The sequence below is a fragment of the Thalassophryne amazonica genome, chromosome 8, assembly GCF_902500255.1.
Source record: "Thalassophryne amazonica chromosome 8, fThaAma1.1, whole genome shotgun sequence".
Lineage (NCBI taxonomy): Eukaryota > Metazoa > Chordata > Actinopteri > Batrachoidiformes > Batrachoididae > Thalassophryne > Thalassophryne amazonica.
The window spans coordinates 45,912,140-45,939,838 of NC_047110.1; the positions used below are offsets into that span (position 1 = coordinate 45,912,140).

Genomic DNA, 27,699 nt, shown 5'->3' on the forward strand with positions numbered 1-27,699 from the left:
GCGCAGCACGTGTGTGTGCAGGCCGCACGTGCGCGCGTGCCACTGGACACCTTTGCTGAAAGTTTGCAGCAGTCACACCATGCATCAGACGCAGCCTTTCCAGCAAACTTTAATTTCTTTTTCTTTTTTTGCTTACTTCAGGAGCACAACGCAAGTCTGTACATCATGATGTTGGTTGGATTATCACATGGGATTTAATTTTTGCGTGGTTATTTGCAGCACACAGCTGCCTGGTGAGAGTCTTTTCACTACAGGCTGTGGTTTGGATCCTCTGTGCTCTGTACTGTCCTGGTCCTGTGCTGGAGGTGAGTCTCATGTTTAATAATCTTGTCATGGCCTGGCAATACAGTTCCATGTGACACCTCCTGCAGAGTTTACATAGTGATCAGGTCATAATATGTTTATTACAGTAGTGATAGCCATTCAGCTCCGTGCCTGATGTGTGCTATGACCCATTACTGTGCATGAGACCACGGAGAGGCGCAGTGGCACACGGTGCTTTTGGTTTAATTGCACGCTGTTCACACCCACTGTACATGATGAATGTGTGCCACATACATATTATTACATATCAACAGTTCCTTTGCCCTCCCTGACCGGTGTCCAGTGGAGGTGGACATTCGTGACACAACATGCTGGCAGGCTTTGGTGTGACTGATTGATCTCAGAGCTCAGTCAACTGCGATTAGATCATTTCAGATGCTGTTTTGATGCCGTCAGAATATGTATACTGACGAGAAGAGAAAGAGCTCAGAGCTGATCTTTGATGTAATCCCACCTCCACCTTGAATGGTCTGTAATTCTTATGGCATATCTCACTGCGGTCACACTGTCCTTTTACGTATCCTGCACCTCCCTCCCATACTTCTCTGCCACTGGAGACTTCTTACTAGAAAACCACAATTCTTTTCATGGCACCCTGTTTTTAACTTTATGTAAGTCCACAAACACAAAATGCAATTCCTTGTGGCCTTCTCTGTACTTCTCCATCAGCACTCTCACTGCAAACATTGCATCTCTATAGTAGCTCTCTTTTTCTGGCATAAAACCATGTTGCTGCTTGCACATTTTCACTTTTCTAAGCCTAGCTTCTACTATTCTTTCCCATAACATCATGCTATGGCTGATCAGCTTAATGCCTCTGTAGTTACTGCAGCTCTGCACATCACTCTTGTTCTTAAAAACAGGAACCAGTACACTTCGTCTGCACTCCTCAGGCATCCTCTTACTTTTCAACATTTTAAACAATCTCGGTAAAACTTCACTGCCATCTGTCCTAAACATTTCCATGCGTCCATGGGAATGTCATCTGGATCAACTGCCTTTCCATTCTTGATCCTCTTCACAGCTGTCCTCACATCATCCTTAATAAACCATTGGGCTTCATGATGTACTGATGTACTGATGTACCACATCAGCCATTCTTCTGTCCTCCCTTTATTCATCAGCTCCTCAAAATACTCCCTCCACCTTCTCAACACACTCTCCTCACTTGTCAGCACATTTCCATTTGCAAACTTTATCACCCTTATAGGATACACATCCTTTCCAGCTCAATTCCTCTGTCTGCTTCTCTTCTGAGATCTGCCGAGATAACAGCAGCATGAGTGTGGCTCCTCCTTTCTCTATACTATCAAATAAGTGAGATGTATGATTTTGAGTGGGTTTACCACTAGAGACTTCATTATTCCTTATGCGTGTTTATCGTAAGCAGTGGCATCTGTAGTGTGAAGCAAAGCAGTCTGGTTACTTGACAATACACCCCCACAAATTTTCAGAATTGTTTTCTTACAAAATGTGAATTTAATGTCAGCTAATTTTTTGTTGGATGAGTTTTCCACCAATTTATGACTTCATAATTTCATAAAATGTTCAATCTCTCTTAAAAATAAATATAACACATTTACTTTTTAATATTACAAAAAAGTTAAAAAAAATCTGTAAAAGTATTTGATTATTTTAAAAATGTAATCAGAAGTAATAAAGCAAAGCTGTGGGTTTCAAATTATTTAATTTAAACCAGCCAGTGAGAATCCACTTTTATTTTTGAGTTGTTTTATGATTATGACTCTTCATTCATATCCTGTGTTAGACACATCACATAACTAGTAAGGGATGCTTAATATGTGGTCTTTATGTGACTACTAGTGTACAGTAAATGTCAACATCAAAATTTACAGTATGAAGTTGAATAGTTTATATCTATAAATATGAGGTGCAACCACTTTCAGATTGGTTTATTATGATGTATGTGACTGTGAACGCAACAGAAAATATGCAGGAAATCTGCCAAGTGGTTGCTGAGACGTGGCCCAAAGAACTGAAAAATTCATAGTTTGAGCTTAATAAAATTGGCTACATGCCATCTATGAAGGAAATTATATGTGTTCCTGAGATCTACCTCCAGACGGATGAACACACATAAACGGCTCTCATGTCCATCGAATGGGCGCCTCACTCAGGGGACATGATAAAGACCCCAGAGTGTTACATGTGAAGTGTAAAGGCAGTCACACTTGGGAAATGTCCACTGAATGTTTCAGTAACATGAGTGAAAGATTTTTTTTTTAATGTTCCAGCACAACATTCATAAATAATGTTGTCCCACAGAAAAAGTTCCACTGTTCAGCTTCTTCCTTCAGCACCCGAATACTAAATATGTGGATTTTATTGACTCACAGCCTCTTTCTCCACTTTCACTTCACCATACATGCTGTCCAAAACTTTTTTCTTTTGAGTTTGCTGTAGAGCTCCTGAACGTGTTATTATAGGAAGAATTTCTGTTTTCTCACAGCATCATGCTCTGCCTTCACAGCTTCATTTCTCTCTTAGTTTTAGGGCTTTTTCTTCAGCTGCTCCGTTTCTTTGTGCAGCGCTTTATATCAGCGAGCCAGCTTTTCTCGCTGCTTTCACTGATTTGTAATTTGCCTTGAAACCACATTAATTTCCAGTGCTGTCACTGAGTTGCTGAATTTCTTGATGCAGTGCATTATTTCATTTGCTCCTGGATTGTGCTTCTTCTTTGAATAGGTTATTTTTGCATTGTGATTCTTCCTGCTGTTCTACTTATAGAAACTGATTAGCTTGCTGGCACAGGGCAACAGTTTCTGCCAACAAAGCTTTTTCTCCCTCCAACGATTTGAACGTGTGGTCAGGTCAGATTTTTTTTGCTTGGAAACTCAAGCGGAAATTCAATGTTCTGATTTATCCAACTTGCCACCATAAGAAATATAATCATGGCAACCATCCTCAAGGCTGTTGAGCAGTAATATAACAAAGGCCATTTTACTGCTTTTAACTATATGTTTGCATTCTTTATATATTAACAAGGTTTCCAGCATAAGACATTTACTTAAACTGATATTGTTACTGAATCCAGACAACAGACACAAATAGAAACACACTTATGCTTCATGATACAGTCGGGCTCGGAAGCTAATTTCATAGTCTGCGAATACAAGTACACATTATTTATGATGTTTCAAACATCTGGAACCTTCTTTCAGGTGCTTTGGTACATTCTAGGCTTCCTATGGTCTGAAATGCACTATGATATGTTTGCAAATGAGTCATTTCATGAAAAGGGGTCTCCAGGGTCAATTTTTAAACTTTCTAGCAAGGTGCTACAGACTATAAGATATTAATATATGGACCATGGGGGATACATAAAATCCACTATTGAAATAAGTCAAGTGATACTTTTTTGGATGGGCTCGCGGGAAAGCCCCAGAGTACGGCTATATTAGGACTCAAGCACGAAACAAACTTAAAGCGAATAATTGATGACTGTTACTTGTTCAACTAAATTCAATCTCCCCATGGGTTTAAAGCTCTCAAGAGTGGTGCTTTCAAACAACAGAAGTGGAGTTTCATTTATTGAATAAATTAGCAGTTTAGGAACATGGGTTTTAAATGTAACAGACCAGGACAGTACGGGTTCCATTCAACACCACATGTTTTATATGCTGTCTGCAGCTGTACTGAGTGATTAAGACACTGGTAAATGGGTGGAAATTAATTTTACTGTGTGCCCATGAAATCAGAAGTAAAATAATTGGTGATTTCTGTTTATTTTTACCAAAGTAATATTTAGGTGCTGTGCGTCACAAATTGGGTGGGGTTTGGTGTCCCCCTTTTCAGATAAAAACTCAAAAAAGAAAAAATTCCAAAATAATTATGTCCTCTATGTTATCACAGTAATTTAATCAATATATACAGAGACAATCATTTTATATTTTTTTCCCTGCACACAGGGCTGTTCTGTTTTCACTGACCAATAATGTTGGCTTGTGTAATCATGACCCCTGTTCATGAAATGACCTAAGTGGCTTCACCGAATCCTCATTTGTTTCAAACAGAAAGTCCTATTCTGTTCTTGATAACGAGTCAGAGCAAAGCTGCAGTGGAAGTTTGTTTTTGTTTGGTTTTGCTTTGAGAATTCACCAGCATTTGTGGAAAAAACATAGAATTTGCCATGCTTTTTGAGACCCTTCTGGCCCGCTTTAACCCCTGAGTATATTAGTATATGACAAATTTGTCTGCCGTAGGCAGTCTGGACTTCAGGCTGATGGAGACTTGCGGGTGATGGCGGCATGTAGTAGTTAGCTTTGCGGTGTCCTCCTGCAGAGTTTTGTTTACCTGGCACTCTTTAGCAAGTACACGTAGTTATGAGGTTTTTCGTTAGCCACGGTTTCGGTTCTGATCATTATGATGCCGGCTAAGTCCAATAAAGGAGACAACACCATTCAGACTCACCTGTGTCCTGTCACCCGCTGTGGCTCACCATCCTGTCGTGGATCCTCTTTGCCGCACCTGGAGGCTAATGTGGCTATTGATGCTCAGCTCGCTCCTGCTATCGATGTCATCACGCTTAAAACCAAGCTCCTCTTGACTGTCCGCAAAGATGTCTCCACTATATTTAAAATGGAGCTTCATGCTGTCCTCGGTGACAGCTTTTCATCCATCAAGTCTGAATTGCTTGCTTTCAAACAGTAATTATCCTCCAACTTCTCTGCTCTGTAGTTTAACTTCAATGGGCTAAAAGGAACCATGGCCGAAATGGAACAGTCCCTGTCTACCTGTACAAGTGACATCATAAGTCTGCAAACCAAAGTGGAACATTTGACCAAAGCAGTAGCAAAGTTGGAAGATAAATGTGAGGATTTGAAGTCCAGATCTCAATGCCATAATATCTGTATTGTCGGTGTTCCAGAGGACGACTCGACTTTGACCTCAAAGGCTATTGTTTCAAAACTGCTAATTGAAGCTTTCGCTCTTGTGAAGGAGCCACTGCTGGACAGAGTCCACCTGGTTCCCATACCCAAACCCAAACCAAGTGAATGCCCCGCGCCATAATAGCGAGGCTCCACTATTATTCTGACTGTGTACATATCCTCTCGAAGGCAAGGGAGATGGAGCTGATTAAAGTTCAAACTTTTTTTTTTTTTGCCTTCTTGCTCTCAGTTGGGACGGTTGCATTTTTCTCTCCTCCTCCCTCCCCAACTTTCCTGCTACTGTAGCGTGTTTTGTTTGTGAGGCTGCCAGCCCTTATCCTCTGGAAAATGGCAAAATGGATCTGATCAAGTGGTCTCTGAACGCAATTGATACTATTTTTTTCCACAAGACACTCGGGAGCGGAGGACCCCACCTGTCCTGCCAGGACACATGTGGTGGGTTACGTGATGGACAGCTGGCGGAGGTGGCAAGTCATGTGCCTGTACACGTTGTCTGTGGAGGACGTTGAAGATGTTTACTTATTTGGAGCTGTGGTGACCGGGTTTTCTGCTGTGTGGAGTGGCCATACCACTGGTTTACCGGAAAATTAAGATGGTGGAGGCGGCATTAATTGGCCCGCCCAGGCTGCCCCGCATGATTGATTCGATTGAAAGGGCACTGTCAGCTCAGTCGGCGGGTGTCAACCACACGTTGGAATCCATCTCGGGGAGAATGGCTGCACTGGAAAACCGCTTTGATCGTCAGTAAGACCACATCTCCTCTATTCAGATGTATTTGGGAGCCACTCTGAAGTTTCAGACTGTGGAATCTGCCAGGCATCTGTTAGTCTGGATATCTATTTGGTTTCCAAACACCAGCTGTCCTTCAAGACTGCTGGGATAAAATCCTTCCCCCGAGGAACACTCCTGATAGCCTCGCTCCTCGTGTCCCCCGCCTCTTCGTCTTCCCCTCCCTTCCTCCCTTCCCAGTCCTGAGATGTTGACTGTGGGACCTTGAGACTCTGGTGGACTGATTCAGGACTGGGATCCCCCCCCCCCCCAGGTTGGACAGATAAGGCCTGTTGATGGCGCCACACACACGGCCTTCCGGGCTGTCTGTCTGGACACTGGACACATCCAAGTGTCGGCTGTCGTCTGTCGTCTGTTGTGATTTGTTTTTTGTTATAACTGTTTTTCTGTGCTATGGGTTTTCTTTGCTCTCCAGTGGTGCTGCGTGAGTTCAACACAGCAGCAATGGAGGTTTTTCTTTTCCCAATTCTTTCCTTGTGTGTGCTTTTATGTGTTCATGTACCGGACCGGTTTATGTATGTTGTTGTTTGTTAAGTGTGTCATGAGGCCGATCAAGGTTTGCTCAGCCCTGCTCGTGACCCAGGGCAGGAATATACATCTGGAGCTGGGTCCCCGGGCGTCAAAAAAGGCGACCTCTGCTCCTAACTGGCAATTAGGATGGGTAAAAATGCAGTAAACACATTTCATTGTGCAGGGAACATGTTTCTATGTGTATATGACAATAAACTCTTTTGAATCCTTGAATCCTTGAATGACCATATCTGTCTTCCCTGACCACACTGGCAAGACTGCACGAGCCCATGCTGTTTTCAGTGAGGTTCACCACATGCTACATGACACCGAGGGGGTCTGGTTTGGTCTTCTTCACCCAGCTCAGCTCCACATCACCCATGAAGGGGTTCAGCACAACTTCACTTCACCAGAGGCCAAAACATTCATTAAGTCCATAACTAAATAGAGACAGGGCTCTGGGAGGTTTGTTGTTGTTGCTGTTCTTTTTGTGGGTAATTCATCTGTTCTGGTGAGCTATTAGCATTTTAATGTTTCATACATAAGACATTCTGCTCATCATGTTGCCTTCTCTTTACCTTTCTTGGTATCAGATTGCTGACTTTTTCAGCAGAATCTCTTTTTTTAAATTTCTGTTTTGATTTAAAGTTGTCTTTTATCATTGATATTTCTGTTGTTTGTCATTAGTAATTTCACACTATCCTGTGTTTACTCCTATTGCCAGTATTTATGGCATTGCAGTTCCCAAGAGTGCCTTTTATATATAGTTAATGTCACTCACTTCCACTCTGTAGGTTTCACCTGTTAGTTTTAGGTTTAATGGAGCAGATAACTGTAACAATCGTTCATTTCTGGAAACAAGCACCAAAATTGGCACACCTACTCCTTAGCCTTTTGAAAAAACTGACTGGCGACTTGAATTTTCAATAGGCAGTCAGGTAGGGGTCAACTGAAGATTACACAGGGGTCAAAATTAAAAGATGCTCCAATCATATTAAAAACTCTTGTCTGATCACAAAGATTTCAAAAAGGTATATTTTGGACTATCTGCGAAAGAATGTTATGGAGCTATGGGGTAAAAACAGCAAGAATAGTGACAAAAGTCAATTTCAGTTTGTACAGGGGTCAAAAGTTAAAGTTGCTCTAATTTTGGTAAAAAGTCAGGCAAATTATGTTGCATCATCTCGCACTGAAATCATAACAATTCAGATTTAGGCTGTTAGTGACAGTCCGAGATGGCTTTGTGCACTTCCGTGACCAGTATCAAAGTATACGGCATTCACAACAACAGTGACGGAGACTTCCGAAAACAAAGTACTCGTGAGTACTCGTATGTTTCTGACAGCGGTGATGTACGAGGTCGTGTCCTCTGACATGCCGAAACGGAGGTGTTCCTTTGTCTCGCTTCCAAAGCGAATCGGTCTTTACGCGTGAAGCCTCCGCGCGGCTTTCCATGACAAAATCTCTTGTTAAAAGTGAAATCTGCCGGAAAATGGCTGATGTCCAGCTCTTGTGATAACCAGAGAAAGAGCACACAATGGTCTTGTATCCACAGAGCCATCCGTTTAGAAATGGTCCAGTGGCTTGTGCCGTGTCGTCGCAGCTCAGAGCGCGGCGAGCCGAGCGTCCTTAAAGGGGTCCTTAAAGCTGTAGTAACAGTCCTTATTCTCTGTGAAGCCCGTAAAATTTTCACCGAAAGCCAGATAAATTTTTCGAATGGTTTCCAGGTGCCAGTTTCTAACAGCTTCTGAAAAAATTCTGATGGAAAATAAATCCTTTTCATTCCGCCATTTCCAGACAATGAAAATCCGATGAGGGGGCAGGACCACTCCTTCCCAAGGCATGCTCACAGGCGAATGACGTAACCGACAGGCGTGGAAAAACTCACGCATGCGCACGAGGGTTCAAGCATGTCTGACGTAAAAACATATGAATGAAATCCATCTAGTTTTTGAAAAAATAAAAAGGACTGTTACTTTATTGACAGACCTCATAGCTATTAGAAATGTTCCCGCGCATGCTTGAATGGAATTTGGCTTAACATTAAGAACTAAGGCACAGATTAGTTCCAAAGTTTACACAAGTGTGATGTTGTGTGATGATGACTCCTTTTTGATAACTGTTAATTTTGATTTGTAAAAGCAGCAGCCCTGAGAAGGTGTAGTGCACCTGCAGCCATTAGTCATGAAAGCAGTTTGTTAAAATCAAAACATAATGCTTATAAGTGTTGAATGTAACTATGAAAATAATCTATATATATATGTGTGCTGCACATGCACATCCTCATCCATTCCCACAGACTCTCTCAAAGTAAAATAAAAATTTGAGTTTCAGTGAAAGTTCCATTGAAAGGACACAAAGCAAAAGATAAAAAAAAAAGAACATGACACTCACCCAGTTGTAAAGATTTTCAAATAAAAAGTCCACAACAGCAAAGAAGCCCCCACAGACGCGACAACCAGAGACTGTGGTGCCAGCAGAGTTCCGGCGTCTCAAAGCCATGTAAACAATGGCTATCGAGGATATGGATGGCATTGATTCAGCAAGTTCACGAGTGATTATGATGATTAAGACACGTTCTTCCAAGTTGAGAGAATTATCTAGAAGAGGTGTAGCACCTGTGATAAACTTCTGCTGCACCCCGATGTTGTCTTGTTCATGAGGTGTGTTTACATTGTGCCCTAAACTGGAACTCTACTGAAAGTAGTAATGGGCCGCGAGACGGCGTGAGGTTCACAACTGACATACAATGAATTAAAACACTGCCATTGCTAAATATTCCAAGATTTTGCATTTTGTTTGGTTTGATAATGTTTCAAAAACAGGAGTGCCACCTTACTTTGCAAGTACCACTGTCCTCTTGCAATTTGCGTATCAACACATCCAAGCAACTGTAGTTTTTAAATTCTCATGAGCTGCCAAGTCATAAATACCACTGTTTGACTTTGGCACTTAACTTCCTTCCTAGGATCCTTTGTCTTTGCCTTTCACCTTCTCCATCTCTTCCTTTTCCCATCCAAAAGCCATCTCTTTTGCTGCAAGGAAACTATGTTACTTGATGGCAACAGATCAACATCACCACCAGAAATGGTGGTGTCTATTCTATATCTATATCTGGATATCTATATCTAGTGATAAAATAACTCCACCAGCATAATTGCAACATCCTGGCGGTCACTTGTGAGACTAGGTGAACACAATAAGATGGTGTTATGATCAGCAATGGTTGTCTGAGACATGGTGCTAGGGAGCTGTGGATTCATATCTGCATATTGATGTAAGCCCTGATTATTCTTGCATGCTGTTTTGTACTAATGGCACTTTACATCAGAGTAACTGTCAGCTGGCAATGCCTCAATAACCCTCCTGAGATTTGTACCTGAAGTACTGTTTGACAAACACATCTCCTGCCATTACGCCTTGTCAAAAGCTGAGCTCAATTAATTATGCAGTCATTCAACATACTAGCAGGCTCATTATGCATTTAATAATTGCTATTAAGAAAATTCAACTATTCACTATATAATCATTTTAAGGCAGCGTGGTCGCCAAGCAGTTAGTGCGTTTGTTTCCCGAGCCGAATGTTCCCTGGTTTAAGACCACCCCTACCCATTCTCCATGTAATGTGGAGTTGCGTCAGGAAGGGCATCTGGGATAAAACATGTCTAAAGCCTCGGTCCAACCAAATAATAAGCCTAGATAATGAGCCACGCATGGGTGTGTCAGCGATTACTCGAAGAATGAGCCACGTTTTAAGCTTTGCCTTATTCGATACTAAGGCGCCTCTATGTGCCTTTCTGTACCTCACACCTGTCATTTGAGCCCCGTCCAGCCTCGAATGGCTCATGTTGCCACATATGATCCACGTCAAGCCACATATGATCCACGTAGCGCCATGTAACGCAACATTGGTGCACGTTTAGGCATGGGTTTGGTCCAAACCTCCAACCCTCCCACACTTTGTCCCTTTAAAGCGTGGGTTTTTGCAATACAAAAAAAGACACTCCTGTACAGTCTGGCCGGTGTGCGCATCTGTGCTCCTGGCTGCTGTTCACCTGTGTTCCAGAGTCATTAAATGCACCAGACCAGCGAGAACCAAACCACGGGTTCCTGGACAGTTGCCTCTGCGCTTCTTCTTGCTGGCTTTATTTCTTCTGCGGCTTGTCATTTTGACACTGTGATCCAACTTTTAACTTTGTGTTCGTCTGTTAATGTCTGCAAAATTATTATTTTGCACACTGCTGTTCCGCATTCCTGGACAGTCACCTCTGCGCTTCTTCTCACTGGCCTTATTTCTTCCGTGGCTTTTAACACACATTTGATGCTGTGATCCAATTTTGAACTTTGTGTTAGTACATTATTGGCTGCAAAATCGCTCTTTTGTGAGCTGGCATTTAATGCTCGTCTTGAGTGCGAGTCATTGCGTCAGAGCACACACACAGCAGAGCTCATCTGATCCAATATAACAACATGTTAAATCTATCATAAACATACTTTTACAGCCGCTTATGAAGAAGGAATGAACATGCAACTGTTTTACCAAGCTATTACAATAAAAACATTACAAATAATTACCTTTTTAGCTGTTTCAAATATGTTCTCCACCTCAGCGCACAAGACAGAGACAGGGGAAAAAAGGGTCAACTTCAATTTCAATTTTCAATTTATTTTCATTTATATAGCGCCAAATCACAACAGAGTTGCCTTAAGGCACTTCACAGAACTAAAGCCCAGGTTACACATAGACGGTTTTGTCGGCGGGTAGTACGTAGACCGAAGTTCGCGGTAGTTCCGGCTGTTTTTGCGGTGGAAAGGGGCGGAGGATTTCGCCGGCGTTTTGAGCGCCGTACCAGCTACAAATACACGGATAAAACGCGACTAAATCCAGGGAATAAAGCGACGTTTTGACGCTGTAGCATCCGGCACACGTCAGGCAACGGGGGTTAATACCCAGTTCTATCCTTTACAATCGCAGGTTAAGACGCGCGTGAGAACGGCGGTGTTCTGCTGCCGCCGATAATGCCCTGTGTACCGCTGGATTTATCCAGGCAAATCCTGCGTTACTCCAGGAACTTTTGCATATAGGCACCCCCCCCCATAGTATAATAGGCTGAAGCAGCTGTCACTGCAGGGGGAGGGAGCTCATCTCTCAGCCTTTTCTTCTCCCCTCCTCAACGTGTTGCTCGTCTCCACCACAGGCCTCTGCTCTGCTTCTGAACCAGACCTCTTGGTAAGTCCTTGCTGTTGCCAATTTTCTTTTAGGAGGCATAATGGAGCTTCTCTGCAAAAATATCTGGAGCTGGCTGCGAGTGAGAGGCCTGCATGCAGTGCGCTAGCATTTGTATACTGACCGCCGCCTATCGGCCATTTGGAACGCCGTTAACCGGGAGGTGGCGTTTAGAATGGTGTACTGTCCGCTAGCGCCGCCGTTTTGTCTGCCTCTGTCGCCGGTTAAAACACCTTTGAGGACGCTGATGTGGGCTCTATCGCCGTTTTACAAGCCGTTGGTTAGGGATACAACGCCGGCCGCCAATTACGGCGGTGTAAACTGCGGCACTACAGGAAGGGGCAGGATGAAACGACGATTAAAAAGTATCAAATGCTGTTGTTCGCGTTGTCTCCGTCGTCACGCAAATTCTCCGGGAGCGCTCCCGGAATTATTCGACATGTTGAATAATTTTTTCGACAATTCCCGGTAAAGCCGGAACGAAGCCACGCCCCCTAGTGCCGGCGTTTGATCCTTAAGACGGCCAAAAACTCTTCCGGGGCACTTGCGGGAGCTCTTACCATCTATGTGTAAACGGGGCTTAAGGTCTAACCTTACTAACCCCAAGAGCAGCAGTGGTAAGGAAAAACTCCCTCTGAGGAAGAAACCTCAAGCAGACCAGACTCAAAAGAGTGACCCTCTGCTTGGGCCATGCTACAGACATAAATTACAGAACACTTCACAAAACGAATATACAGGAAATGCACTTGGTGCACAGGACAGGAGGGTCTCCAGCACAAATACCACACCCATCTCCGGATGGAGCCGCACCTTAAACAGAGAGAAAAAAACAGAATCAGGCATCAGAAAGACAAGAACTACAGTATAATTTGCCAGCATTAAACAACAAGAAAAACAGGAAATACAAAGGTGATTGCCGGCCACTAGCCGTAAGCTTTACTAAAAGACCCAGAATTTAGGTAAAGTTGAGGCCATGGCACGCTCCATTTCCTAATAAAATGAATTAAAAGAGTAAAAAGCATAAAACTATACTATGCCAGTATGCTAGCCATACAAAAGGAAAAGTAAGTGCGACTTAAGTCTGGACTTGAAAGTCTCCACAGAATCTGACTGTTTTATTGACACGGGGAGATCATTCCATAGAACAGGGGCACGATAAGAGAAAGCTCTATGACCCGCAGACTTTTTATTCACCTTAGGGACACAAAGTAGTCCTGCACCCTGAGAACACAAAGCCCGGGCTGGTACGTAAGGTTTAATTAGGTCAGCTAGGTAGGGAGGTGCAAGTCCATGAACAATTTTATAGACTAGTAGCAGAACCTTAAAAGCTGATCTCACTGGGACAGGAAGCCAATGAAGGGATGCCAAAATGGGTGTAATGTGGTCAAACTTTCTGCTTTGTGTCAAAAGTCTGGCTGCAGCATTTTGAACTAAATCGAGAGCCCTAATGCTGGACTGCGGTAAACCAGAAAATTGAACATTGCAGTAGTCCAATCTAGAAGAGATAAACGCATGGATCAGGGTCTCAGCATCAGCCATAGACAGGATGGGACGAATCTTCGCTATATTTCGCAGATGGAAGAAAGCAGTCCTCATAATATTTCTAATGTGGAGATCAAAGGACAATGTAGGATCAAAAATTACCCCAAGGTTCCTCACTTTGTCAGTGTTAACTGGTCAAATTGATGCCGATGTCTCACTGGACCAAGAACCATCATTTCAGTCTTATCAAAGTTTAAAAGTAGGAAGTTTCTAGTAGACATCCAACTTCTCACTGATGCAAGGCAATCTTCTAAGGATTTTATATGAATGAGATTACCAGCAGTTATCGGCATGTATAGCTGAGTATCATCAGCATAGCAGTGAAAGGTAATCCCAAAATGCCACAATATGTGCCCAAGGGGTGCTATATAAAGGGAGAAAAGCAGGGGGCCTAAGACAGACTCCAGTGGAACCCCAAATTTCATGTCACTAAGGTCAGAGGTAGCGTTACTGTACAAAACACAGTGAGAACGACTGGCCAAGTATGACATCAGCCATGCAATGGCACTCCCAGTAATCCCAAAATCATTTTCCAACCTATCAAGTTAGAATATGATGATCCACCATATCAAATGCAGCACTGAGATCGAATAGCACCAGAACTGCAGTGGTGTCCGAATCCATTGCAAGCAGAAGATCATTCACCACTTTAGTGAGAGCCATCTCTGTGGAATGATATTTTCTGAAAGCAGACTGTAGTGGCTCAAAGAGATTATTCTCAGTAAGTCCTGGCATAAAATACGGTCGTTTACTCACCAATATAACTTTGGTGTCATTAGGAGTCCATGGTTCAAACGACGTATTCAGGTTCAAATCTGGGTCAAAGATTTTTCTTCTTCTAATAAAGGTCGATTAGAACTTCTTGTTTTATACTTCACCAACTACTGGACAGGAGGGACCTAGCAGTCAATATGTGTCACCAATTTCAAAATGCAGCTATTTTTGTTTGTTTGTTTGTTTGTTTGGGTTTTTTTTTTTTTGCATGCACCGTGACATGTCAATCATCTGTGTCCAATCACATTTCAGGGCAGTCCAGTACAACCCTGGCTTCTGCTCTAGCTCCACCCTTGCGAGGAAGTGTTCAACATTTGATATTTCCTGTCTCACTGTGGACTCAAAATTTGTCACTTCATGTGTGGGACTCAGCGTATCATGCACAGGGCTTCACTCGTATTCCCACCATTGTGTTTTGAACATTTCGAAACACTGAATCTCTTTGTGAGACAGTTGGTCTATTCAATATTTTAGGGTAATTGAAAACATTGAATTGTGTAAGCACTTGTTCCATTCACCGTTTCCTGTGCTTCAAAGTGAAGAATCAGTTCCTGACGGAATTTTCTAGTTTACTTCTTTGAGTGTAAAAATACGTAGAATCAGGTCATGATTAGTTGTATCAATTAATTTTACAACCATGGAGGGAATCATTTTCTGAAGTGAATTGTTTTGTTTGTAGTTTTGAAAGTTGATTTAAATTTTAAATTGTCCGTAGATGTGAATGTGTTTGTTTGTCTATATGTGGCCTTGTGACAGACTGGTGTCCTGTCCAGGGTGTACCCCGCCTCATGCCCAATGACTACTGGAATGAGCTCCAGTCCCCCCATGACTCTTAATTGGAGTAAGCAGTTGAAGATGAGTGAGTGAGGTTTAAGAACATCTGTACAAATGTGGTTGTTTATTTATGTTAAGTTTTTCAATGTAATTAACATCTAACTTTAATAATTAAACACCGGTAGTAAAAAAAAAAAAAAAAAACTTTTGTCAGAAATGCATGGTTTTGTTATTTTGGCACACAGAGCTTTGATTTTGAGAATTTTATAGTTCTTGAGTTTTAACTTACGAAAGTTAAGGGTACTATCTCACTGGGTTGCGACAGACTGCACACAGCATTTGCGATGGATTTTGTGAGATTTTGCGCAATGTTACTTGGGTGTTGCTATCTTCTCATGTGAGTTGCAGGGCGATGCTCACGTCTCACCTGAATTTTGAAAAAGTTCAAAGCTGGCGAGATGACAAAGGTCCTTGCCAAATACAGAGGCATCACAAAGCACTCTGAATGCATGCAGTGTGGCCGGTCATGCACGTGGCTGTGCACACGTCAGCACGTTGGAGGAGTCCTGCTCAGTGGTGAAGGAGGCTGTAAACTGGATTTATGGTGTTTTTTTTTTGTTGTTTGTTTTTTCGAGGCCACAATGGAAAAATGTTTAATGCTGCCAGGCCGACGATGACCACCCCACCCCTCGTGCACGCAGTGACAGCGGACTGGACGACACCTGTGCGGAGAATGAGGATGAGGCACGCATATTGCATTTAGTGTGTTTATTTTTATTGTTTTGGAGGACCACAATGGCAGTAAGTTTAATGCTTTATTATTTTATGCTCTGCAGTTCACGGAGAGGTGGAATTGCTTCCACAGAATCCCAGAGCCCATGTTTGTGTTGAGGAAAGCTTTAAGCACATCCCGGAACCCAGCCAGTGGAGAATCGCATAACTGGAGGCTTTTATAGTTGTCATTTCTGGCAGGACAGGACAGAGCATCCAACAAGGACAATAATTTTGACGTGACGCAGCAACTGGACATGAGTCTGCAAGTTGATGAGTGCACTGTCCACAGTTTTCTTCCTGTTTTTTTTCCAAATCATTATTATTTTACTTTATTTTATTTTATTATATTATTATTTTTAGGGCTGTGCCTTGTGGCTACAGTCTGGTGTATTTCCACATAATAACAGCATAATAGCAGTCCACAGCCATCCTGAGCACTTTGTTCACAAACATGTCATCATTGCAGCTGCTTGAGAGGTGCCCGACATCCATGGGAGTGCCATATAACATTTGTATGCAAATCCTTGCATCTACAAAGGCTGCGCAAGTGGTGCTTGACATTTGTGAGAGTGCCGTGTGGTATTTGAGCAAACTTGCATGTTATGTATGTGGACCACTCAGTATTTTTGGCCTTATTTTTGCCACCAGTCCATGCGACATTTGGCCCACAGTTGGACGAAATGTGCTAATTTATTGAAAGTACCAATTCAATGACATTTTTAAAAAAAATTGAGAATTTGTCACTGAGTTGCATGTTTGTCACAATGTTGTGTCTCCAACAGTCTAACAGTCACAGCCCAGTGAGATAGTACCCTAAGAAGAATGGACAGAAGGATGGAACTTCACCTGACAAGCACAACTTACAACCACAAACAGAAGGGAGTAAAACAATTAAATGAACATGTGGATGGGGATGATACAAGATGTTTCATCAGTACAGCAAATTTTTCATGACAAAGTTGAAAACTGCTTCGAAACATCTGCTCTGCTGCCACCTACTGAACGGTATCACCTGCTGAACAGTCCAGGTATGTGCAACCATATCAAATTTGGAATTTCACATTACAGGCTACAGCCAGCGCAGAATATATATGTTAACTACCATCTATGATACTTATTTATCCATCTAAAAAAAAATTCTTCGTCCATATGTTTGGATGAAGACCACTTTGTCATCCAAGGGTTGTTGGGGAGTGGGCCTACCTGTGGGTGCACAGGTGGCCAATGAGACCAATCTGCACATGCAATATGCGGGGGCAGTGGGGGCATGGGATGAGGGGGATGGTAGGAGGCTCACTGGCTCTGTCTTTCCTGGCTCACTTCTTCTGTTCTGCTGCAGCAGTTCTATTTGCCTCACACACCTGGGCACCTCTGTGGACTGAGGAGTGCCATCTGGTTCGATCCATGGCAGTCACCTCCCAGGAGTCAGGGCTGATATCACACGCTTTCAGTGATGCTTTCAAAGTGTCCTTGAAGCATTTCTTCTGTCCTCCCTGGGAATGTTTGCCCTGCTGGAGCTCACCATAGAACAGTCTCTTTGGCAGCCGACCATCGGGCATGCGGGCTACGTGACCAACCCAACGCAGCTGGGTCTGCATCAAGATGGTGTAGATCAGGGGTGCCCAAGTTTAGTCCTCGAGATCTACCTTCCTGACACTCTTAGTTGTCTCCCTGTTCCAACACACCTGAATTCAGTGAAAGACTTTTAATGAGCCTTTCATTGGATTCAAGTGTGTTCCTGAGGCACGTTGTGTGAAAGTGGTTCAGCTGTTTGGCATGGCATTGGTACACTGTCCAGGTCTCACAAGCATAGAGCAGTGTGGGAAGCACTACTGCTCTGTAGACCTTCAGCTTGGTCTGCTTGCTGATGCCATTTCTGTTCCAGACGTTGGCGCGTTGCACTGGCCTTTGCGATTTTAGCATTCACCTCATCATCGATAGTGATGGTCTGGGATAGCGTGCTGCCAAGGTAGGTGAACTTGTTCACAATGTTGAGCTTCTGTCCATTGACTATGATGTTGGGCTCAACATAAGGTTTCCCTGGGGCTGGTTGATACAAGATTTCAGTCATATTTGTGTTGATATTGAGGCCAAAATTGGAGCAGGCTGATGAAAACTTGACACTTTCTTGCATATCAGCTTTGGAGCTAGCATTGAGGGCACAATCATCAACAAACAGGAAGTCCCTGATGATGTCTGTCAAGACCTTGGTTTTGGCTTGAAGCCTCCTGAGATTGAACCGCTTGCCATCTGTGCGATACTTGAAGCTGATTCCAATGTCACCATCTCTGAATGGATGTGTTAGCATTGCAGAGAACATCAGACTAAAGAGCGACGGTGCCAGTACACAACCCTGTTTGACACCATTGGAGACTGGAAATGCCTCAGATGTCTCACCATTGATGTGAACTCTTGATTGCATTCCATCATGGAATTGTCTCACCATGGAAGTGAACTTCTGTGGGCATCCGTACTTGGCCATGAGCTTCCACAGACCTTCTCTACTAACAGTATCAAAGGCCTTGGTCAGGTCAACGTAGGTGGAGAACAGGTCAGAGTTCTGTTCCTGACACTTCTCTTGCAGCTGCTTAGCAATGAACACCATGTTGATTGTTCTGCGCTCTTTCCGTAATCCACACTGGCTTCTCTTGCAGCTGCTTAGCAATGAACACCATGTCGATTGTTCTGCGCTCTTTCCGTAATCCACACTGGCTCTCTGGCAGTAGTCCCTGATCCAGGTGTGCTGTGAGAAGGTTGAGCAGGATCCTAGCAAGTATTTTGCCTGCAATGTAAAGCAAGGATATTCCTCTGTGGTTGTCAAAGGCCTGCTGGTTTCCCTTCCTCTTGTACAGGTGCATGATGGAAGCATCTTTGAACTCTTGTGGGATGGTCTCTTGTTGCCACATGAGCAGAAACAGCTGATGAAGTTTTTCGGTCAAAGCCAAACCACCTTCTTTGTAGACCTCTGCAGGGATGGAGTCAGCACCTGGAGCTTTGCCACTAGAAAGCTGATGAATCGCTGCCTGGGTCTCAAGTAGTGTTGGAGAGTTGTCCAGTGTGACGTTCATGGGCACTGGAAGGAGACGATTGATGGCTTCATTGTTGATGACTGAGGGGCGATTGAGAATGCTGTGGAAGTGCTCAGCCCACTGATCAAGGATCTTCGCTTTGTCAATAATCAGAGTGTTCCCATCTGCACTGAGGAGGAGGGCTGATCCTGACAATGTTGGACCATACACTCCCTTCAAGGCAGCATAAAAGTTTTTCATATCATGCCTGTCAGCAGAGCCTTGGATCTCATCAGCTTTGTCGCTCAGCCATGTGTCCTGCATTTGTCAAAGTTTCTGTTGAACAGTTTTGCGTATGGTGTTGTACACATCCTTCCTCAATGTGGACATGGGGTTGTTGAGGTAGGCCTTGTGGAGACGGTGTTTCTCCTCTAGGAGCAGCTGGGTCTCATCACAATTTTCTTCAAACCAGTCCTTGTGTTTTCTGGTCGCAGGTCCAAGGGTCTCTGTAGCTGTGTTGTAGATCAGCTCCCTCAGGACCTTCCAGTCTGCTTCCACATCCTGGTTGTCCAGGATGGTAGATTCCAGATGTTCTTTCAATGTCTCCACAAGAGACTCCTTGATGTTGTCCCTCTTCAACTTGGCGATGTTCAGTCATCTGGGAGCCTTCAGGCCTTGTGGACGTCTCTTGAGATGGATTCGGCTGTTGAGCTTGGAAACTATGAGGTGAAGATCTGTCCAGCATTCTGCACCACACATAGATTTGGTCACACCTACATCCTGCCTGCCCAGTCACCTGACCAAGACGTAATCAATTAGATGCCAATGCTTAGAGTGGGGGCTGCATCTATGACATTCTGTTTCGGGTAGGGAGACAGAACACGGTGTTGGTGACCAAGAGTTCATTTTCTGCACAGGTCTGGAGTAGAAGCATTCCATTGCTGATGCACTTGCCCACTCCATACTTCACAGTGACTCCATCCCAGGCAGTATTGTCAGATCCCACTCGAGCATTGAAGTCCCCAAGAATGATGAGCTTGTCTGCTTTCGAAACAGTGGCTATGACAGTGTGAAGATCCTCGTAGAACTTTGTCTTCACGTTCTCTGGATTGGTCATGGTTGGTGCATAAGCACTGATGATGGTGAGATATTTTCTGCCACTCAGTAGGGGGAGTTTCATGGTCATGAGCCTGACGTTCACTCCCTTGGGAATCCCAGCCAACGTGCTGACATGAGCTGTCTTCACTGCAAAACCAACACCAGCCTCATGTCTCTCTTCAGTTCCTCGACCAGACCAAAAGAAGGTGTAGCCAGAACCCCTTTCGCACAACTCGCCTTCACCTGCCCGTCACGTCTCACTCAATGCGGCAATGTCATTGTTGTACCTGGCCGGTTCCTTACCGATCAAAGCTGTCCTCCTCTCTGGTCTATTTGCCTTCTCTCTGTGAAGCAGGGTACTCACATTCCACGTACCCTGCTTATCCATCTAATTTACAGAACATTAGCCTAAAAAATCAATAAATTATTCACATCGCAACCAGAAGAAGCACTTTATTATCGCTGAAAAGAAGAATTTCCCAATACAAACACTTCTCAGTACATATTAAAGGAAGCGACATAGTATATGATATGTCTCTTCCAATATACTGGCACATTTTTTGTCTTGCATTCTTATTACACTTTGAATTACACTTGTTTAATATTGCGCATTTTTCTTCATCTTCATTTTCATTCTTCCATTTTATCAAAAAAATTTGTCATTTTTATGTGTTCATATTGCAGTATTTCAGAGCAGCACGACTGCATGACGTTCAAACAAAATCAAGGAAATAAACCCGGGGGGTGGGGGGTGGTGGTTGGGTTATTTGTGTTGAACATGTCCCCTCTCTGCTGCAGCCGTACTACTCCTATGAAAACAAACCAATCACTGGGAAAATAAATATTTGCTTAAATTGCGATATTTGTGTTGAATATGATTTCTGATTCCATTACACAAACAGATGTGAAAATGGATGATTTGTTGTTGGTTTGGAGTTTGTTTAAGATCAATTAGGTCATTCATGTGTTTGAGCAAACCGAGCAATCTGTGCTCTCTTTTTTCATACCCTGTGCAGATTTCAAAATAAGACATTGGGTACACACACTGGCCACATATCCCAGCATCCTCCATCTGCTGGGAGTTTGTGTGTGGAGCTGCAGCTCCATGTATAATTCTGACAGGTGCCTTTTCCCATCCAACATGCAGCTGCCAATGAGCCTGTCAGCAAACAAAGGACAAGCTGGCACAAAGAAAGAACAGCTGGTGAGTGCTAATATACAGCCCCACTGAACCGCTGAGGCCTCAGTGGTACACAAACCCAGATTTGGTTGCCTCCAAGTCTGCAGCGTTAATCTCAAATCTAGGTTCCTATTGCTACCACCTGCTTCGAACGATTTTCATCAGAAATCTACGTCCTGGTGACACACACACCTACAGCTGTAGTTGTGGCTGTGAAGGTGCACAGGAGCATAATTTCTGTCATGAAGGTGTGTGCACATATGCACATAGCAAAAATAGATTTATCTTTGAAACAGTCTGATTTGAAACAAAAGAAGCATTCATTAGAGCACGTGTCCAAAACAACCTGATATTTCAATGACATCACTCTTCCATTTTTTAAAAATCTCTATTCTAAATCAGATCCAACATTTTCACCAGGTTTTAACACAAATAAAATAACACTGATATTTTAGTATGTCTTGCATTTTGCTTGTATCAGTGTTTTTTAAATCGCTGACATAGGATTTTATACGTCACCTAAACAGATCCTTGTCATTTGATTTGTAGATTGTAAGTCATGTGACATTATTTGTCCCATTTTCATTTACACTTTTATTTTTTCTGCTCTATAATTTGGACTTCACGGTCATCAAATAGACATTATATTAAAAGAACAATTGTTTTCCTTTGCCCTTCAGACGGCTCAGTGCCGATCATCAGCCCACCCCCTTTTTAAAGAAAGTTGGTTAAACACCCACCTGAAATTAAATTAAGTTACAAGGAACACATTTTATGAATGAGAAAAGGACAAAGAACGGGCACGAACAGGTAAGGTGTTTGTGATCAAGACCCCCGTCACACATAGCAAGCATGCGCAGGAACCAGTCCGACTGAGGCCGACACGGCAAAAATGGCCATAATTCGGACTCAGTCGGGAGGGAAAGAGGCGTGTAGACTGTGGGCGGATACTGTTCAGACTGCTTCATCCACACCCACACGATCGCAGCCAAAGCGTATTTAGACAACAGTTAGATGACACAGACTGCTGTCAGACGGCACTAAGACCATACCCATATGGAAAAGATATAGATAAATTTTATACCGTTTGTATCTGTTCTATCTGGAACTTGTAAGTAATAAATGTGACAGACCAGATATAAGATCCGTAAATTTGAGCAATTATGTATCATATATAAATTGGGAACTTAAAAGAACAATATATCCTTAGACTCCTTAGTAGATATGTATAATATCAAACTGAGACTTATAAGCGCAACACATGTCAAACATAAAGATTTATTACTGGAATTGATGTAACTTCTTGCAAGTTTTTTCTATTTCTTTTCCATATGGGTAAATAAAATGCTGAAGACTGCCCGATGTCCAAACGTCTGGAAGGCAAACACGGGACCGGAGTGGGAGGGAGCGCTGTGTTCCTCCCTTTGCACAAGACCTGCCGGTACTGGACAGCGGAGGACAACCAACGTATGGACCGGACTCACACCATATGTGTCAAAGCCGGCATTGGTGCTGCCACTTACTCACAAATGCTGTTATGACGCCATCAGAATATGTAGATTGATTGATCAGATGGCACAAAACTGTACATAGACATATTGCCGGCCCATCTCGACGGAGTGTTTTGAACATGTGCAACACACACAGCACAGCCGATCGAATGGGACCAACTGTGTAGATTGTTCTCGACATTTTCGACTGTGGGTGGATATACAGTGGAGAAAATAAGGATTTGACCCCCTGTCAGTTTTGCAGGTTTTCCTACCTACAAAGAATGGAGAGGTCACTCAAGGACCTTGAAATGCATCTTACAGAGCCCCTCCTTAGTTGCCCTGGCTGTGTGTTTGGGGTCATTGTCATGCTGGAAGACCCAGCCATGACCCATCTTCAATGCTCTTACTGAGGGAAGGAGGTTGTTTGCCAGAATCTCACAATACATGACCCCATCCATCCTCCCTTCAATACAGTGCAGTCGTCCTGTCCCCTTTGCAGAAGAGCACCCCCAAAGTATGATGTTTCCACCCCCATGCTTCACAGTTGGGATGGTTTTCTTGGGGTTGTTCTCATCCTCTAAACACGGTAAGTGGAGTTCATTCTAAAAAGCTCTATTCTGGTCTCATCTGACCACATGACCTTCTCCCATGCCTCCTCTGGACCATCCAGATGGTCACTGGTGAACTTTAAACATGCCTGGACATGTTCTGGCTTGAGCAGGGGGACCTTGCTGCCCTGCAGGATTTTAAACCATGACAGCATCATGTGTTACTAATGTAATCTTTGTGACTGTGGTCCCAGCTCTCTTCAGGTCATTGACCAGGTCCTCCTGTGTAGTTCTGAGCTTTCTCAGAATCATCCTTACCCCACAAAGTGAGATCTTGCATGGAATCCCAGACCGAGGGAGACTGACAGTCATCTTGTGTTTCTTCCACTTTCTAATAAATAATCATAACAGTTGTTGTCTTCTACCAAGCTGCTTGCCTGTTGTCCTGTAGTCCATCCCAGCCTTGTGCAGGTCTACAGTTTTGCCCCTGGTGTCCTTAGACAGCTCTTTGGTCTTGGCTATGGTGGACAGGTTGGAGTGTGATTGACTGAATGTGTGAACAGGTGTCTTTTTTACAGGTAACAAGTTCAAACAGGTGCAATTAACACAGGTAAAGAGTGCAGAATAAGAGTGCTTCTTAAAGAAAAATTAACAGGTCTGCGTGAGCCAGAATTCTTGCTGGTTGGTAGGTGTTCAAATACTTATTTGCAGCAGTAACATACAAATAAATTATTTTAAAAAATCATATAATGTGATTTTCTGGATTTTTTTTTTTTTTTTAGATTCTGTCTCTCACAGTTGAAGTGTACCTATGATAAAAAATTACAGACCTCTCCATTCTTTGTAGGTGGGAAAACCTGCAAAACTGACAGGGGGTCAAATACTTATTTTCCCCACTGTATCACTCCGTCACCATTCAGCCTCAATTGGCCTATGTGTGACGGGGGTCTTAGTTTTATTTGTGATGAAATCATATATTTTATTGAACTGGGCATTCCAATGAAGATAATATTGGCCATGCTCATGCATCGACCCACCCCCATCTTCAGGCAGAATTTTGCATGGAGAGTCGTGGGTCCTCTGATGGGCAAATGCAGTATTTTTCTTCATTTACATCCAAATAGTGCCATAAAGACACCATATATTTTGGACTTGAAACACCAGTATCCTTTGGTGTTCAAGGTGTATTTACCTTAGTTATAAATAGATGCCAAAGAAAAACTTTTCCAAATCCACATTATTGTGTGATCCTCGTCAAACTAAATTAAATTTCATCTCATCTCAGTAGCGAGAGTGATGAGGTGTTGTTGTTTGCTTCCACCTTAAGTCTCCATCAGTCACCTTGTGCTCCAGTTTCTTTCAGCTTCAATCCACAATACCAGGATAAATAACACACAAAGCACAAACAGCCATGCTGCATTCAACTGGGGGCCTGGACACATAACAAACCCTGTGATGGAACATTAAAGCTGAAGGAGTCTGAGGATCTGGCAAAGGGGTGTTGGGGTGGGGGGTAGGAAATAAGACATTCAACAAGAGGGTAGAATCAGCTTACAACATTTTCTCAAGGGCTTATATGGAGATATGTTAACACAAACAGATGCCACACACAAACACACGTACTTATGCACTTGCACGCGTGCACCCATGGATGCATGCATGCACACACACGCGTGTGCACGGCACAAAGCCTGTTGTGATCCATTAGGGGAGTGACAAGACGTTCTTGTGGCAGGAAGGAGACGATAGATCTCAATGCAAATTCTGTCTCCCGACAAAATGAAAAGACTATTCTTTAAGGGGAAGAGCGCTCGTGTGGCAACGGCGGCGGATTCACTGGGGCAAAGGAAGAAGTCTAGTAAACAAGAATTAAATGATGCCGAGTGTGCAGCAGTGAGGCTGCCGGCGTGACATTTCTGCTCTGTGAGATTAATAATGATGGAGATTACAGGCACCTCCACTGGGACTCGCAAATGAGACAAAATCCTGGAAGATTATTAGAAAGGTGACAGCTCACGTCAAATAACGGCAAGCCCCAGACAGCTGTTGTAAAATGAATACTTTATGAAGTTCCATCAAAGACCACAAGGAGGGAGTTTGCTCTTCACGAACCAATGTGAATCATTTTGTACACAAAAAACTAGAAAAGCATGTTGGCTTTGTCAGTTGACAACTAAAACAATATTTCAAATTATGACAATGGCTCAGAATTCATATAAATATTCTTCATAAGTCACCTTGTATACAAATACCAAGCAAATTTCCAAGATGGCTACCATTCTGACCTGAAGAGCCATACTGTGACCACACACTAGGTCAGACTAGACGATTCTGATGTTGAATCACAAATTTTCCAGTAAAGAGAAACAAACTGTTGGGAAAGTGTAGTGACACGGACCCACAACAGGGGGCGCAAATGAACGGTCAATAGATGAGCCAAAAAGTAACAATTTAATGTTGTGAATGTGCACAACGAACATACAGACAATCACAGAATATCATAACAGTCAATACACAGAGGTGACGTGTGGGCAGGCTCGAGGATAGAAGACGTCTGTCCTGAGAAGAGCCGGAACCACACGATTTCCGCCGCCCCAGAACCTGGTGAATACTGGAGCCGCCAAGTCCCGAATTCCCAGGTGATCACCGTCCCCGACTGTCGGATCTGGTACTGCTGGCGAAGAACAAAGACAGTCAAGTGTGGGTGTGTGTACACCCAGTAACAACAACGGTGGGAATGCCACCTCCACCTCTCATTCAATATGTTGCAGCGGTCTCAGCTGAAAAGGAGCACCGTCTTGCACAGCCTCCTCACAAACGACCGGTTCTCCTGCAAATTCTCACAATAACAGAGTTACAAATCTCACAAAAAGGCTGAGAGTATTACCTCCTATGAAGTACGATATCTCGGCAACGAGGTGGAGATGACGTCTGGTCTTTATGGAGTGAGATGATGTTGAGTAGATGGGTGACAGCTGTCAAGAGGTAATGAGCGACAGCTGTCACCCCCGGCTGTGTCCATGGCGGCAGCGCCCTCTCGTGCCTGAAGCCCGCACTTCAGGCAGGGCGCCCTCTGGTGGTGGGCCAGCAGTACCTCCTCTTCTGGCGGCCCACACAACAGGACTCCCCCCTCAACGGGCGCCTCCTGGCGCCCGACCAGGTTTGTCGGAGTGTCGGCGGGAGAAGTCGGCCAGGAGGGCCGGATCCAGGATGAAGCTCCTCTTCACCCAGGAGCGTTCTCCGGGTCCATACCCCTCCCAGTCCACCAAGTACTGGAACCCCCGACCCATCCGACGGACGTCCAGGAGCCGGCGCACCGTCCAAGCCGGCTCCCCGTCGATGATCTGAGCAGGAGGCGGCGCCGGTCCGGGAGCACAGAGGGGTGAGGTGTGGTGAGGTTTGATGCGGGACACGTGGAAAACCGGATGGATCCGCAGTGAAGCCGGGAGTTGGAGCTTCACTGCGGCAGGACTGAGGACTTTGAGGATCCTGAAGGGGCCAATGTACCTGTCCTGAAGTTTTGGGGAGTCCACCTGGAGGGGGATGTCCTTGGGCCTTCTTATGTACTGCCTTGCCCCTGGCACAGGTGGTGCAGGCCTGGATATATTCCCGGACGTCTGCCTCCATAGACGCCCACCAGAAGCGCTGCCGGACAACTGCCACGGTCCTTCGCACCCCTGGATGACAGGAGAGCTTGGAACCGTGACAGAAGTCCAAGACTGCAGCTCTGGCCTCTGGTGGGACGTACTGACGGTTCTTCGGACCGGTTCCAGGGTCCGGGCTCCGTGCCAGGGCCTCCCGGACGGTGTTCTCCACGTCCCAGGTGAGGGTGGCCACGATAGTGGACTCCGGAATGATGGGCTCCGGTGGATCCGACAGCTCTGTTTTGACTTCGTCTTCGTGTACCCGGGACAAGGCATCCGATCTCTGGTTCTTGGTCCCGGGGCGATAGCTGATCCGGAAGTCGAAACGCCCGAAGAACAGTGACCAGCGGGCTTGCCTGGGGTTCAGCCGCTTGGCGGTCCTGATATACTCCAGGTTCCGATGGTCAGTGAAAACCGTGAATGGCACAGACGCTCCCTCCAACAGGTGTCTCCACTCCTCAAGAGCCTCTTTCACCGCAAGGAGTTCTCGATTGCTGACGTCATAGTTCCGTTCAGCCGGGGTCAACCTGCGGGAAAAGTAGGCACACGGGTGAAGAACCTTATCAGTCTCTCCGCTCTGGGACAGCACGGCTCCTATCCCTGAGTCAGAGGCGTCCACTTCAACCATGAACTGGCGGCTAGGGTCGGGCTGCACCAAAACTGGCGCAGTAGAGAACCGTCGTTTCAACTCCTTGAACGCGGCTTTGCACCGATCCGACCAGGTGAAGGGGACTTTTGGAGAGGTCAGGGCTGTCAGGGGGCTAACTACCTGACTGTAGCCCTTAATGAACCTCCTATAGAAATGAGCAAAGCCGAGGAACTGTTGCAGCTTCCTACGGCTTGTTGGTTGGGGCCAATCTCTCACCGCCGCAACCTTGGCCGGATCAGGGGCGACGGAGTTGGAGGAGATTATAAACCCCAGGAAGGACAAAGACGCGCGGTGAAACTCGCACTTCTCGCCCTTCACAAACAGTCGGTTCTCTAACAACCGCTGCAGGACCTGACGTACATGCTGGACATGGGTCTCAGGATCCGGAGAAAAGATGAGAATATCGTCCAGATATACGAAGACGAATCGGTGCAGGAAGTCCCGCAAGACGTCGT

General features: G+C 44.4%; 1 long non-coding RNA gene across 1 annotated transcript; it reads right to left on the minus strand.

The window, feature by feature from the left end:
* Positions 1 to 1,274: 1,274 nt before the first annotated feature.
* Positions 1,275 to 27,430, minus strand: LOC117515080. Its single transcript, XR_004562038.1, has 3 exons — positions 27,417 to 27,430; positions 17,271 to 17,280; positions 1,275 to 1,364 (listed from the first exon to the last, which is right to left on the minus strand). It is a non-coding gene; the product is annotated as an uncharacterized LOC117515080 (long non-coding RNA).
* Between the last annotated feature and the right edge of the window lie 269 nt (positions 27,431 to 27,699).